Below are 15,755 nucleotides of genomic sequence, written 5' to 3' on the forward strand. Positions count from 1 at the left end.
CCCTCTCTTCTATCAGTCTCATCTTATTCACACACTGTATTATTTACATCTTCATAATTATTCACATTCACGTCTTTTGATTAGTCCTACCAGCCTACTTCATTTATACTGTGGTTTTTGATGAGTCATTTGGTAACTTCCTCTTTTTGACCAGATTCTCTGTGATGTTCCATCAGATCACTTCATGTCGCTCCAACCTTGTTTCTATTCTTCTACCACAATGCATAAGTTTACTTAATACCTTAGGCATCTGATTTCCCTCTTTTCCCGCTTTTTACATTTACCTTTACATTTAGGCTTTTTATTCTTTATGAATTACTGGAGTATAACTAAGTCTACTAATCAACATGAATATAATATTTTGGGCTCCTAAACAGATTTTATGTGATAATTATTATGTTTATAGTATATTATATATTGTATATTTAACTGTCAAGGTTAGACAGCATTATATATATACGAAAAGAGAGCAAGCAGATTCGCCAGTCAGGTAGATTTGGGTAGCTTCCTGTTTTTGTATCGTTGCCGCGAAAGTTTTGTGTTTGTATTAGCGTTTAAATTACATACTTTTTTCATTTATACAATAATAATATTAATAGCAACTAGTTTTTACATCTCACACTATTTGGCTTCGCCTTTTTCTGCGCTTTTTGGAGAACGCGCGAGTTTCTTCTTCTAAGAACAACAAACGGAATTCAGCTCCAAACAACTACAACTCCGACTCAGGTACGTTATCATGTCCAATATTCAGCTCGTTCAGTGTGTGGAGTGCAGGATGTTTAGACATTCTTCCTCCGTCGTTAGCGGTAATTTTATTTGTGATAGGTGTGTGTTAGTGAGCACTCTGACGGAGAAGATATCAGCGTTAGAGGAGCGCATCCAGACTTTAGAGAGGGTTAGAGAGTGTGAGAGCAGTGTTATTCCTGTAGCGGACAGTCTGGGTGCCGCAGGCGGAGATAACCAGCCCCCGACTCCGGCATTAGAGCCCTCACAGCGGGGTGAGTGGGTGACGACTCGGCGGCATACTCGTTCAGCCGAAGCTAACGCTAAGGCTAGCCCACCGGAGCACACCTCTTCTGCGCTTCACGTGTCCAACAGGTTTGCTCTCCTCAGTGATGCACCCACTGAGAAACCTGAAAGAGCTCTGGTTATAGGAGACTCTATAATGAGACACGTGAAATTAGCACCGCGGTGAAGTTGGTTTGACGTTGGACGTTGGATATTCGAGCTCCGGCATCCAGATTTCCAAATTGTGGCGGAGATTCGCTGATTTGTAGCGGGGATTCGCTAACAGAGGCCGGCGAAAGCAGCTCGCCTACTGCGCTCGTTAGGGACCGTCTGCAAATTACTGTCCGACTGAAATACGGATATTATTAATATTGTACACATATTTAAAATAAATAAATGATCTATTGCCTCAAAATCCATTCTAAAATGTGTGTCCACTTGTTCTGGAGAGGGCACAACCTTTTTTTGGCAATATTATGACTTTTTATTTTTATTAATAATTAGTATTTAATAATTCTGCATTTTACTTCAATACCTTCCAAGTCATGTGACCTATTGACTCAAAATCTATTCTCAAATGTGTGTCCACCTGTCCTGCAGAGGGCACAAACTTTTTTTGTCAATATTATCACTTTTCATATTGAGTAATAATTAATATTTAATAATTATGCATTTTACTTCAATACCTTCCAGGTCATGTGACCTATTGACTCAAAATTTATTCCAAAATGTGTGTCCACCTGTCCTGCAAAGGGCACAACCTTTTTTCTGTCAATATTATCACTTTTAATTTTTTATTAAAAATTAATATTCAATAATTCTGCAGTTTACTTCAATACCTTCCAGGTCATGTGACCTATTGACTCAAAATCCATTCTAAAATGTGTGTCCACCTGTCCTGCAGCGGGCACAACCTTTTTTCTGTCAATATTATCACTTTGCATATTTATTAATAATTAATATTTAATAATTCTGCATTTTACTTCAATACCTTCCAGGTCATGTGACCTATTGACTCAAAATCTATTCCAAAATGTGTGTCCACCTGTCCTGCAGAGGGCACAACCTTTTTTTGTCAATATTATCACTTTGCATTTTTATTAATAATTAATAGTTAATAATTATGCATTTTACTTCAATACCGTTCAGGTCATAAGACCTATTGACTCAAAATCTATTATATAAGAGGTGTCCACCTGTCCTGCAGAGGGCACAACCTTTTTTTGTCAATATTATCACTTTAAATTTTTTTTAATAATTAATATTTAATAATTATGCATTTTACTTCAATACTGTTCAAGTCATAAGACCTATTGACTCAAAATCTATTCCAAAATGTGTGTCCACCTGTCCTGCAAAGGGCACAACCTTTTTTTGTCAATATTATCACTTTGCATTTTTATTAATAATTAATATTTAATAATTATGCATTTTACTTCAATACCGTTCAGGTCATAAGACCTATTGCCTCAAAATCTATTATATAAGAGGTGTCCACCTGTCCTGCAAAGGGCACAACCTTTTTTGTCAATATTATCACTTTAATTTTTTTTTAATAATTAATATTTAATAATTATGCATTTTACTTCAATACCGTTCAGGTCATAAGACCTATTGACTCAAAATCTATTCCAAAATGTGTGTCCACCTGTCCTGCAGAGGGCACAACCTTTTTTTGTCAATATTATCTCTTTGCATATTTATTAATAATTAATATTTAATAATTATGCATTTTACTTCAATACCGTTCAGGTCATAAGACCTATTGACTCAAAATCTATTCCAAAATGTGTGTCCACCTGTCCTGCAAAGGGCACAACCTTTTTTTTGTCAATATTATCACTTTGCATTTTTATTAATAATTAATAGTTAATAATTATGCATTTTACTTCAATACCGTTCAGGTCATAAGACCTATTGACTCAAAATCTATTATATAAGAGGTGTCCACCTGTCCTGCAGAGGGCACAACCTTTTTTTGTCAATATTATCACTTAAAAAATTTTTTAATAATTAATATTTAATAATTATGCATTTTACTTCAATACTGTTCAGGTCATAAGACCTATTGACTCAAAATCTATTCCAAAATGTGTGTCCACCTGTCCTGCAAAGGGCACAACCTTTTTTTGTCAATATTATCTCTTTGCATATTTATTAATAATTAATATTTAATAATTATGCATTTTACTTCAATACCTTCCAGGTCATGTGACCTATTGACTCAAAATCTATTCCAAAATGTGTGTCCACCTGTCCTGCAAAGGGCACAACCTTTTTTTGTCAATATTATCTCTTTGCATATTTATTAATAATTAATATTTAATAATTATGCATTTTACTTCAATACCTTCCAGGTCATGTGACCTATTGACTCAAAATCTATTCCAAAATGTGTGTCCACCTGTCCTGCAAAGGGCACAACCTTTTTTTGTCAATAGTATCACTTTGCATTTTTATTAATAATTAATATTTAATAATTATGCATTTTACTTCAATACCGTTCAGGTCATAAGACCTATTGCCTCAAAATCTATTATATAAGAGGTGTCCACCTGTCCTGCAGAGGGCACAACCTTTTTTTGTCAATATTATCACTTTAAATTTTTTTAAATAATTAATATTTAATAATTATGCATTTTACTTCAATACTGTTCAGGTCATAAGACCTATTGACTCAAAATCTATTCCAAAATGTGTGTCCACCTGTCCTGCAAAGGGCACAACCTTTTTTTTGTCAATATTATCACTTTGCATTTTTATTAATAATTAATAGTTAATAATTATGCATTTTACTTCAATACCGTTCAGGTCATAAGACCTATTGACTCAAAATCTATTATATAAGAGGTGTCCACCTGTCCTGCAGAGGGCACAACCTTTTTTTGTCAATATTATCACTTTAAAAATTTTTTAATAATTAATATTTAATAATTATGCATTTTACTTCAATACTGTTCAGGTCATAAGACCTATTGACTCAAAATCTATTCCAAAATGTGTGTCCACCTGTCCTGCAAAGGGCACAACCTTTTTTTGTCAATATTATCTCTTTGCATATTTATTAATAATTAATATTTAATAATTATGCATTTTACTTCAATACCTTCCAGGTCATGTGACCTATTGACTCAAAATATATTCCAAAATGTGTGTCCACCTGTCCTGCAAAGGGCACAACCTTTTTTTGTCAATAGTATCACTTTGCATTTTTATTAATAATTAATATTTAATAATTATGCATTTTACTTCAATACCGTTCAGGTCATGTGACCTATTGCCTCAAAATCTATTATATAAGAGGTGTCCACCTGTCCTGCAGAGGGCACAACCTTTTTTTGTCAATATTATCACTTTAAATTGTTTTAAATAATTAATATTTAATAATTCTGCATGTTACTTCAATACCGTTCAGGTCATAAGACCTATTCCCTTAAAATCTATTCTAAAAGGTGTGACTTCTTGTCCTACAGAGGGCACAAACTTTTTTTGTCAATATTATCACTTTTCATATTGAGTAATAATTAATATTTAATAATTATGCATTTTACTTCAATATCTTCCAAGTCATGTGACCTATTGCCTCAAAATCTATTCTATAAGAGGTGTCCACCTGTCCTGCAGGGGGCACAAACTTTTTTTGTCAATATTATCACTTTAAATTTTTATTAATAATTAATATTTAATAATTATGCATTTTACTTCAATATCTTCCAAGTCATGTGACCTATTGACTCAAAATCCATTCTAAAATGTGTGTCCACCTGTCCTGCAGAGGGCACAACCTTTTTTTGTCAATATTATCACTTTAAATTTTTTTTTATAATTAATATTTAATAATTATGCATTTTACTTCAATACTGTTCAGGTCATAAGACCTATTGACTCAAAATCTATTCCAAAATGTGTGTCCACCTGTCCTGCAAAGGGCACAACCTTTTTTTGTCAATATTTTCACTTTTAATTTTTATTAATAATTAATATTTAATAATTATGCATTTTACTTCAATACCGTTCAGGTCATAAGACCTATTGACTCAAAATCTATTCCAAAATGTGTGTCCACCTGAGCTGCAGAGGACAAGTGGACACATTAAATTATCAATATTATCACTTACATTTAAGTCACTTATACTTCTTCTTTGTCTTTCGGCTGTTCCCTTTCAGGCGTCGCCACAGCGAATCATCTGCCTCCATCTAACCCTATTCTCTGCATCCTCTTCTCTTACACCAACTAACTTCATGTCCTCTCTAACTGCATCCGTAAATCTTTCTCTAGACCTCCTGCCTGGCAGATATATTCACAATCTCTCCTCTGAACATGTCCAAACCACCTCAATCTGCCCTCTCTGACTTCATCTCCAAAACATCTTACATGGGTTGTCCCTCTGATGAACTCATTCTTGATCCTATCCATCCTTGTAACTCCCAAAGAGAACCTCAACATCTTCAGCTCTGCTTCCTGTAGCCTCACCGTTTCTCTTGGATTCCTCTCATTCACACACATGTATTCCGTACCTCAGTGGTTAAGGCATTGGACTACGGTTCAGAAGATCCCAGGTTCAAACCCCACAACCACCAAGTTGCCACTGTTGGGCCCTTGAGCAAGGCCCTTAACCCTCAACTGCTCAGATGTGTAATGAGATAAAAATGTAAGTCGCTCTGGATAAGAGCGTCTGCCAAATGCCTAAATGTAAATGTAATGTAAATGTCTTGCTCATACTTCTCTGCCACTCCAGACTTCCTCATACAACACCACAGCTCCTCTCTCGGCACCCTGTCGTACGCTTTCTCTAAATCTACAAAGACACAATGCAACTCTTCATTACCTTCTCTGTACTTCTCCACCAGCATCCTCAAAACAAAAACCGCATCTGATGTACTCTTTCTAGGCAAAAAGCCATATTGCTGCTCACAAATGCTCACCTCTGCCCTTAACCTAGCTTCCACTACTCTTTCCCACAGCTTCATTGTCTGGCTCATTAGCTTTATACCTCTATAATTGCCACAGCTTTGCACATCTCCCTTGTTCTTAAAAATTGGCACCAATACACTTCTCCTCCATTCCTCTGGAATCCTCTCACTCTCCAAGATCTTGTTAAACAAACTTGTCAGAAACTCTACTGCCACCTCTCCTAAGCACTTCCATACCTCCACAGGTATGTCATCTGGACCAACAGCCTTTCCACTCTTCATCCTCTTCAACGCCCTTCTCACCTCACTTCTACCAATATTTGCTACTTCCTGTTCCCCAACAGTCACCTCTTCTACTCTTTGTTCTCTTTCGTTTTCCTCATTCATCAACTCCTTAAAGTACTCCTTCCATCTTCCCATCACCCTCCTGGCATCTGTCAGTACATTTCCATCTTTATCTTTAATCACTCTAACATGCTGCACATCCTTTCCATCTCTATCTCTCTGCCTTGCCAACCTGTATAGATCCACCTCACCCTCCTTACTATCCAATCTAGCATACAAGTACTTATATGCTCTTTGTTTGGCCTTTGCCACCTCTACCTGTACCTTACTCTGCATCTCCCTGTACTCCTGTCTACTCTCTTCAGTCCTCTCAGTGTCCCACTTTTTCTTAGCTAGCCTCTTTCCCTGTATACACTCCTGGACTTCCTCATTCCACCACCAAGTCTCCTTGTCCACTTTTCCCTTACTTGATGATACACCAAGTACCCTCCTACCTGTCTCCCTAATATTGGCTGTAGTTGTCCAGTCAACTAAAAGCACCTCCTGACCACCCATAGCCTGTCTCAACTCCTCCCTGAAGACTACACAACATTCTTTCTTTCTCAGCTTCCACCACTTTGTCCTCTGCTCTGCCTTTGTCCTCTTTACCTTCCTTACCACCAGGGTTATTTTACACACCACCATTCTGTGTTGTCTGACTACACTCTCCCCTATCAACACTTTGCAGTCACTGATTTCTTTCAGATTACAACGTCGACACAAGATGTAGTCGACCTGAGTGCTTCTGCCTCCACTCTTATACTGTATGTCACCCTATTTTCCGGTATTTACTACTGCCATTTCCATCCTCTTTGCAAAGTTCACCACCCTCTACATTCCAGACTTGGGACTGGCACAAGAAGACACTGGGTTGCACCACCCCCCCTCTGGTTGCACTAAGTCACTTATTCTTATATTTATTAATAACTAAGGTTGAAATACAGTTGCAAGCAATAATAAGCAGGTCCAATCATCTTGCGCAAAAATACATTGGACACAGTGGACACATGCATTTAAAGGAGACATACCAATAACATAATGACATGATTTTAGAATGGGGGGGAATTTTATGTCAAGACCTTCAAAAAGCTCTGGATGCTGAAGAAAAGCATCACACAATAATGTCACTAAATGTGATGTCACTCAATATAATGTCACACAGAAAGTCGCTGCAGCATTGAGGGAATTGGTGATCCCCCCATCTTGTCTTCTGAGAGACACGGCCACTCTAAGAGGTTCTTTTTATACCCAATCATGTTTCCAATTGACCTAATAAGTTGCACATTGGTCCTCCAGCTGATTCTTATATGTACATTTTACTTTTCCGGCATCTTATTGCTACCTGTCACAACTTTTGGAATATGTAGCTCTCATAAAATCCAAAATGAGCCAATATTTGGCATGACATTTCAAAATGTCTCACTTTCAACATTTGAAATGTTATCTATATTCTATTATGGAATAAATATTTAAATTTAAAACTTCCACTTCATTGCATTCTGTTTTTATTAATAGTTTGTACAGTGTCGCAACATTTTTGGAATCAAGTTTTGGGGTTTTCCATGTATACATGCAAGTGTGCATAAGCTATGCAGCAAAATCTTGTGTAAGGGCCCTGGGAGTTGCATCCTAATGGCAGCAGTTTCTAACCTGTTACTAATGACTTTCAGGGCGTGCTAGAAAAGCAAAAAGACCTGGAGGCTGGAAAAAATCCTTAGAAAAACAACTTCATACACTATGATGTAAAAATAATAATCCTAGTAAAATCTGTGCCAAGTTGTAGTGCGGACAGGGTATTCCGCTGTGGCGACCCCTTGCCGGGAGCAGCCAAAAGACCAACAACGACAACAGAAGAACATAAGACTCCTTCACACACTATGACGACATACAGACGACATATAGTGCTTGGGCCCTAATAAAAAAAAAATTCCTATAAGAAAAAAAAGGGGCCCTTCACACACTAAGACGACAAACTGTAGGGTTGATGTTCATATGCTTGGTTCCTAATAACAATCTTTAGAAGAACAAGATGGCCCTTTACACACTGTAATGTACTGTAATAGGGCTGATGTCATAGTGCTTGGGCCCTAATAATCTGTACATGGGTATTACATTGAGACACCCTAACTTAAGTTAAGCCTTTATTTGTCACATACTGTACATTACTGCGCACAAAAAAATTCTTCACATACCAGAGAGCAGGGTCAGCTATGATATGGCACCCCTGGAGCAGATAGGGTTAAGGGCCTAGCTCAAGGGCTCAACAATGGCAACTTGGTGGAGGTGTGGCTTGATCTACCAACCATCTGATCAGTACTTCAGTTTTGTATGCCTGCAAGTTCCATTATACCGTACAGATGAACCAGCCCTGGTTGCTACTGAAGAAGTTGTGCAAGTACTGCTTGACTACATGTCATTTGCTATAGCCTAAAGAGTGGGCACATCACTATGAAAAGGTTAATCACTGCTACTGCTACTGCAAAAAGACCTGGAAGGTATTGAAGTAAAATGCATAATTATTAAATATTAATTATTAATAAAAATTTAAAGTGATAATATTGACAGAAAAAAGGTTGTGCCCTTTGCAGGACAGGTGGACACACATTTTAGAATGGATTTTGAGTCAATAGGTCACATGACCTGGAAGGTATTGAAGTAAAATGCAGAATTATTAAATATTAATTATTAATAAAAATAAAAAGTGAAAATATTGACAGAAAAAAGGTTGTGCCCTTTGCAGGACAGGTGGACACACATTTTGGAATAGATTTTGAGTCAATAGGTCTTATGACCTGAATGGTATTGAAGTAAAATGCATAATTATTAAATATTAATTATTAATAAATGTGCAAAGTGATAATATTGACAGAAAAAAGGTTGTGCCCTTTGCAGGACAGGTGGACACACATTTTAGAATGGATTTTGAGTCAATAGGTCACATGACCTGGAAGGTATTGAAGTAAAATGCAGATTTATTAAATATTAATTATTAATAAATGTGCAAAGTGATAATATTGACAGAAAAAAGGTTGTGCCCTCTGCAGGACAGGTGGACACACATTTTGGAATAGATTTTGAGTCAATAGGTCACATGACCTGGAAGGTATTGAATAAAATGCATAATTATTAAATATTAATTATTAATAAAAATTTAAAGTGATAATATTGACAAAAAAAGGTTGTGCCCTCTGCAGGACAGGTGGACACCTCTTATATAATAGATTTTGAGTCAATAGGTCACATGACCTGGAAGGTATTGAATAAAATGCATAATTATTAAATATTAATTATTAATAAAAATGAAAAGTGAAAATATTGACAAATAAAAAGGTTGTGCCCTTTGCAGGAAAGGTGGACACACATTTTGGAATAGATTTTGAGTCAATAGGTCTTATGACCTGAACGGTATTGAAGTAAAATGCAGAATTATTGAATATTAATTATTAATAAAAATTAAAAGTGATAATATTGACAGAAAAAAGGTTGTGCCCTTTGCAGGACAGGTGGACACACATTTTGGAATAAATTTTGAGTCAATAGGTCACATGACCTAGAAGGTATTGAAGTAAAATGCATAATTATTAAATATTAATTATTAATAAATGTGCAAAATGATAATATTGACAGAAAAAAGGTTGTGCCCTCTGCAGGACAAGTGGACACACATTTTAGAATGGATTTTGAGTCAATAGGTCACATGACCTGGAAGGTATTGAAGTAAAATGCATAATTATTAAATATTAATTATTAATAAAAATTTAAAGTGATAATATTGACAAAAAAAAGGTTGTGCCCTCTGCAGGACAGGTGGACACCTCTTATAGAATAGATTTTGAGGCAATAGGTCTTATGACCTGAACGGTATTGAAGTAAAATGCAGAATTATTGAATATTAATTATTAATAAAAAATTAAAAGTGATAATATTGACAGAAAAAAGGTTGTGCCTTCTGCAGGACAGGTGGACACACATTTTAGAATAGATTTTGAGTCAATAGGTCACATGACCTGGAAGGTATTGAAGTAAAATGCATAATTATTAAATATTAATTATTAATAAAAATTTAAAGTGATAATATTGACAAAAAAAGGTTGTGCCCTCTGCAGGACAGGTGGACACCTCTTATAGAATAGATTTTAAGGCAATAGGTCTTATGACCTGAACGGTATTGAAGTAAAATGCAGAATTATTGAATATTAATTATTAATAAAAAATTAAAAGTGATAATATTGACAGAAAAAAGGTTGTGCCCTTTGCAGGACAGGTGGACACACATTTTGGAATAAATTTTGCGTCAATAGGTCACATGACCTGGAAGGTATTGAAGTAAAATGCATAATTATTAAATATTAATTGTTAATCAAAATGAAAAGTCATAATATTGACAAAAAAAGGTTGTGCCTTCTGCAGGACAAGTGGACACACATTTTAGATTAGATTTTGAATCAATAATTCGTTTATTTGTTTTAAATATCAATGTTTATAATATTATTATTATCCGTATTTCAGTCGGACAGTAATTTGCAGACGGTCCCTAACTCGCGCAGTAGGCGACGTGCTTTCGCCGGACTATGTTAGCGAATCCCCGCTACAAATCAGCGAATCGCCGCTACAAATCTGGTCGCCGGAGCTCGAATATCCAACGTCCAACGTCAAACCAACTTCACCGCGGTGAAATTAGCCAGGCCTTTAGGGGCACCAGCGGAAGTGGTTAGGTGTATTACTCGACCTCAGTGCAGCTTTTTACACCGTTGATCATGCTATTCTTCTTCACAGATTAGAAAATGTAGTAGGAATTAAGGGTACAGCCCTCTCCTGGCTCAGATCCTATCTGACCCATCGTTATCAGTATGTAGACTTAAATGGTGATTATTCTGCATGTTCTCTAGTGGAGTTTGGTGTTCCGCAGGGTTCAGTTTTAGGTCCACTGCTTTTTTCCCTTTACATGCTTCCTCTGGGCAACATAATCCGTAAGCATGGTATTAGTTTTCATTGTTATGCTGACGATACACAGTTATATGTCTCGGCAAAACCTGATGAGAAAAAACAGCTTACTAAAATTGAGCAATGTGTGCAGGACATAAGAAATTGGATGCTAATTAACTTCCTTCTGCTAAATCCGGATAAGACAGAAGTTCTAGTCATAGGACCGCATACAGCTAGGAGTAAAATTTTGGATCACACCGTAACTTTAGATTGCCTTTCTGTTCCATCAAATGCAACAGTGAAAGACCTTGGTGTGATTATTGATTCCAGCCTTTCATTTGAAGCACATGTAGATAATATTACCAGGATAGCATTCTTTCACCTCAGAAATATTGCCAGAATAAGAAATTTATTGTCGCTAAACGATGCAGAAAAACTAGTTCATGCTTTTATCACCTCTAGGTTGGACTATTGCAGTGGTTCTCAAAGTGTGGGGCGCGCCCCACTAGTGGGGAATACAGACATGACAGGTGGGGCGCAATGAACGGGAGGGAATTAGTGGAAAATAATAGGAAAGTACCTATTCTAATTCATGCTTTTCTTTATTGACAACAAAGATCGGACACTAGAAACTAAACAATCACATGCAAAGAAATGGATCATTAATACAAGTAAATTAAAATAACATCAGAGAAAAAGTGGAACCATACAGCCATAATAACGGTTTAAAGTCAGCATGTTAATTGCAGAGGAACAATATATACCGAGACATTCGGTATTATATATGTCATTTCATTTATTCCAATGTGTATGCTGATGTTTCTGTGTTTTTTCAGGCAGTACTAGTCTGGCATTTTTAGTTTCCTGTGTGGTAACAAAGTTGCTTTTTGATCCTTCAGACGCTGAACAAAAGGGAAGATCAATATCGTTCTACGCTTTTTGTTGGTGTGCGGCGTTTAGCGATGATCCCCAAATCATTTGTTGCGCCGTAGAGAATAATGGTGTTTATGCTTTTAAACATGTATAATTTAAGGCGGATGGATCTTAAAGACAATGTAGAGAGGAAATATATCTGGGTATCTTATTCGCGGGTTTATTTACGCAGCTATTGAATTCGGATATCAAACTAACTTTACCGCGGACACAAACCGGTGTTATGCGCTAATATGCCCCGCTGCCACGGATTGACCCCCCCCCCAACATGTACTCACGTAATCTCTATCAAATATTATATTAGGACATACATTCAAAGGTTTATTATTATCAAATATATTATTACTATGATAATTAACGCTAGGCACGTGACAGCCGTCGAGACGATTAATACAAATCCCCCAAAATGATTATTTTATGGCACATTTATTTTGCAGGGGTTTGTCAATGTACAAATAACAAATTATTTATTACAAATTACACTAAATAAATATTGTTTGTGGTGAAAAATTATAGGAAACTATTTTTATTCTAAAATAAGCAATATAAAAATATACATGTGGTATATGAAAAAAATATATAATTTATATATTCTTCCCCTATACAACATTTTTTATATTGCTTATTTTATAATTAAATTGCATTTTAGAGCATAACATGGGGTCAGTAGCGTACTGTATGTAGTGAGCATAATAACGTCAATGGATACATTTGTTACATGGACCACAAAAAAGCAGGTGATTCAGCATCATCAGCCTAATCAACCAAAAAGCCTATGATGAAGCCTATGTTGCGGTTGGATTCATGGTGGGGATAATGGGATAGAGGGGAGACCTCTGTGTGTTTTGTGTCATAAACCGCTGGCAGCAGACAGCATGAGACCCAACAAAGTAGGAAGACACTTAGAGACAACACACCCCAGTCACGTTAATAAGCCACTTGGCTTCTTTGAAAGAAAGCTCTAGATAAGTGACGAAGTAAGCCTGTTATAACAATTGCACGTGTATTTTATCTGTTTTAAACTTGCCGTTATTTGATCTTATTGGTTTAGAAATTGATATTTCAATAAATAGTACACTTGGCCCTTTTTCGTTATCATTTTGTTGACAAGTGGGGCTTGAAAATTCGCCCACCCCCTTAAGTGGGGAATGACAGAAAATGTTTGAGAACCACTGGACTATTGTAACGCCTTACTGTCTGGTTGTTCAGCTAGATGCATAAATAAGCTTCAGCTAGTCCAGAATGCAGCAGCGAGAGTCCTCACTAGAACCAGAAGATATGAGCACATCACCCCTATCTTATCTTCACTCCATTGGCTCCCTGTGAAATTTCTCACTGATTTTAAAATACTACTCTTGACGTATAAAGCATTAAATGGTCTCGCGCCGCAGTACCTGAGTGAGCCGCTAGTGTCTTACAATCCGCCACGCCTACTTCGATCAAAGGATGCAGGCTGCTAATCAGTACCGCGTATTATGAAAAATACAGCTGGGGGCAGAGCTTTTTCTTACAAAGCCCCAAAGTTATGGAATAGTCTTCCAAATAGTGTTCGGGACTCAGACACAGTCTCAGTGTTTAAGTCTAGACTAAAAACCTATTTATTTAGCCAAGCATTTTTATAAATAGATTAGCCTTAGGTAAAGGAGCAGATCTGGGGGACTCATGGACGTAGAGTATTATGGTGAACTGGTATGTTTAGATGCTGTCTTCCTCACTCTCATTGATCACTCAGGTTTGTTGACGGTGAGGTGATTGGTCGCGTTACATTCCAGTTCGCCTCTCATGTCTGTGTTTCTTTCTGGCTCCTCCCTTTTAGTTATGATGTCATAGTTAGTCCTGCCGGAGTCTCTGCTTGCACGCTACAGTTAATATACATTCACATTATACATTGTGTGACTGTGACCATACCTAACTGCCATCTCTCCTCTTCTTCTCTTCCCCCCCTCTTTCTCTTTCCTCTCTCCTCCTGTCTCCCACTTTCACTCTTTCTCTCTCTCTCTGTCGAGCTACACATGTCGTTCCTGAGCTGCCAGTGATCCAGACTCCCTCTGCCCTCCGGACCTGTCTGACCCATCCTGGTGCCCCGCTTCTGGTTGGAGATCTTGTCACATGGATGCCCCGTGTGTCTCTCTGGGACGCGTCTGGTGTCTGGGAATGATTCTCTCTACCTAGAAAATGGTTCTGGCCTTGACTGGTGTTGGCAACTGTTTCTCTGGGGACTTGACAGTTCGATAGTTCAGGACTGGAACTTCTTACAAGTCTAACTGGGTCTTCAATAACTACCTGGACTCCATATTAACATCAATTAACATCAGCTATTATAGCTGAACTGCCTCCCACCCTACACACTGTATAAATGCAGATCATTTACTGCTTTCTGTTTCACCCAGATGAGGATGGGTTCCCTGTTGAGTCTGGTTCCTCTCAAGGTTTCTTCCTATTACCATCTCAGGGAGTTTTTCCTTGCCACTGTCGCCCTCGGCTTGCTCACAAGAGACTATATGACCATTTTGATTCATACAAATTTACATTTCATACAAACTTTAATAATTCTTTTGATTGTGTAAAGCTGCTTTGCGGCATTGAAAATTGCTAAAAGCGCTATACAAATAAAATTGAATTGAATTGAATATTCTATTATGGCCCTCATCATATGCTTATGATAATATATCTATTTTAATATCATGTGATTTTTATACACATAGCATAAGGCAGCTTGTCCTATTTTTCGCTACTTTGTGTGTCTTATGGTACCCAAACTGATTCCTTTCGATGAGGCCTCTTCTTCTTCTATAGCTCTGGCTCTGTCTTACTTATTTCTACTGATCCTGATCAGCCTCTTAATCCCACCCCAACTGTGATAATGATATGATAATGTGATAATGACAATTCTTATGAATCACAACTGAGACACAAGATCTAAATAAAACTTAACTGTGATACTTACATTTTAATTGCTTTATTTTATTTCATGTACAAATATGCTAACTATATTAAATCCTATTATGCCAAAGCGTTCTGAAGTGTAATTTTGGAACAACTGATTTTGTACTAAGTAATTTAAGTTTAATTAAATTATACAAAAGCACAATATTATGTGGATTTTAAAGTACAGTAGCACAACTTTAAGTATACTTACTACACATACTGTAAAGTATATGGCTGTGCACTAAACTACAGTACATACCTGACACGGTAATTAATGAAATTACGGTATACACAGTGCATCCAGAAAGTTCTCACAGCGCATTACTTTTTCCACATTTTGTTATGTCACAGCCTTATTCTAAAATGGATTCTTAGATTACAGAGGAGAACCTTCCAGAAGGACAACCATCTCTACAGCAATCCACCAATCAGGCCTATATGGTAGAGTGACCAGAGAGTCTCATCAGACCTGAGAATTTTGTTTCTCATGGTCTGAGAGTCCTTCAGGTGCCTTTCGGCTGCCATGTGCCTTTTACTAAGGAGTGGCTTCCGTCTGGCCACAGAGATTCTGCCCGCCTCCAGTTTCTGATTGACTGGTGTTGCTCTTATTCTAGTCTCTAGCTGTTTGGAATAGTTGTAGAGTTCTAACGCTGCTGCAGTTCCTGCAAGTGTAACTTTATGAAATTGAGCGCACACAAGAGACGGAGTTTAAACACACAAAT

Source organism: Clarias gariepinus, chromosome 19, assembly GCF_024256425.1.
Source record: "Clarias gariepinus isolate MV-2021 ecotype Netherlands chromosome 19, CGAR_prim_01v2, whole genome shotgun sequence".
NCBI lineage: Eukaryota > Metazoa > Chordata > Actinopteri > Siluriformes > Clariidae > Clarias > Clarias gariepinus.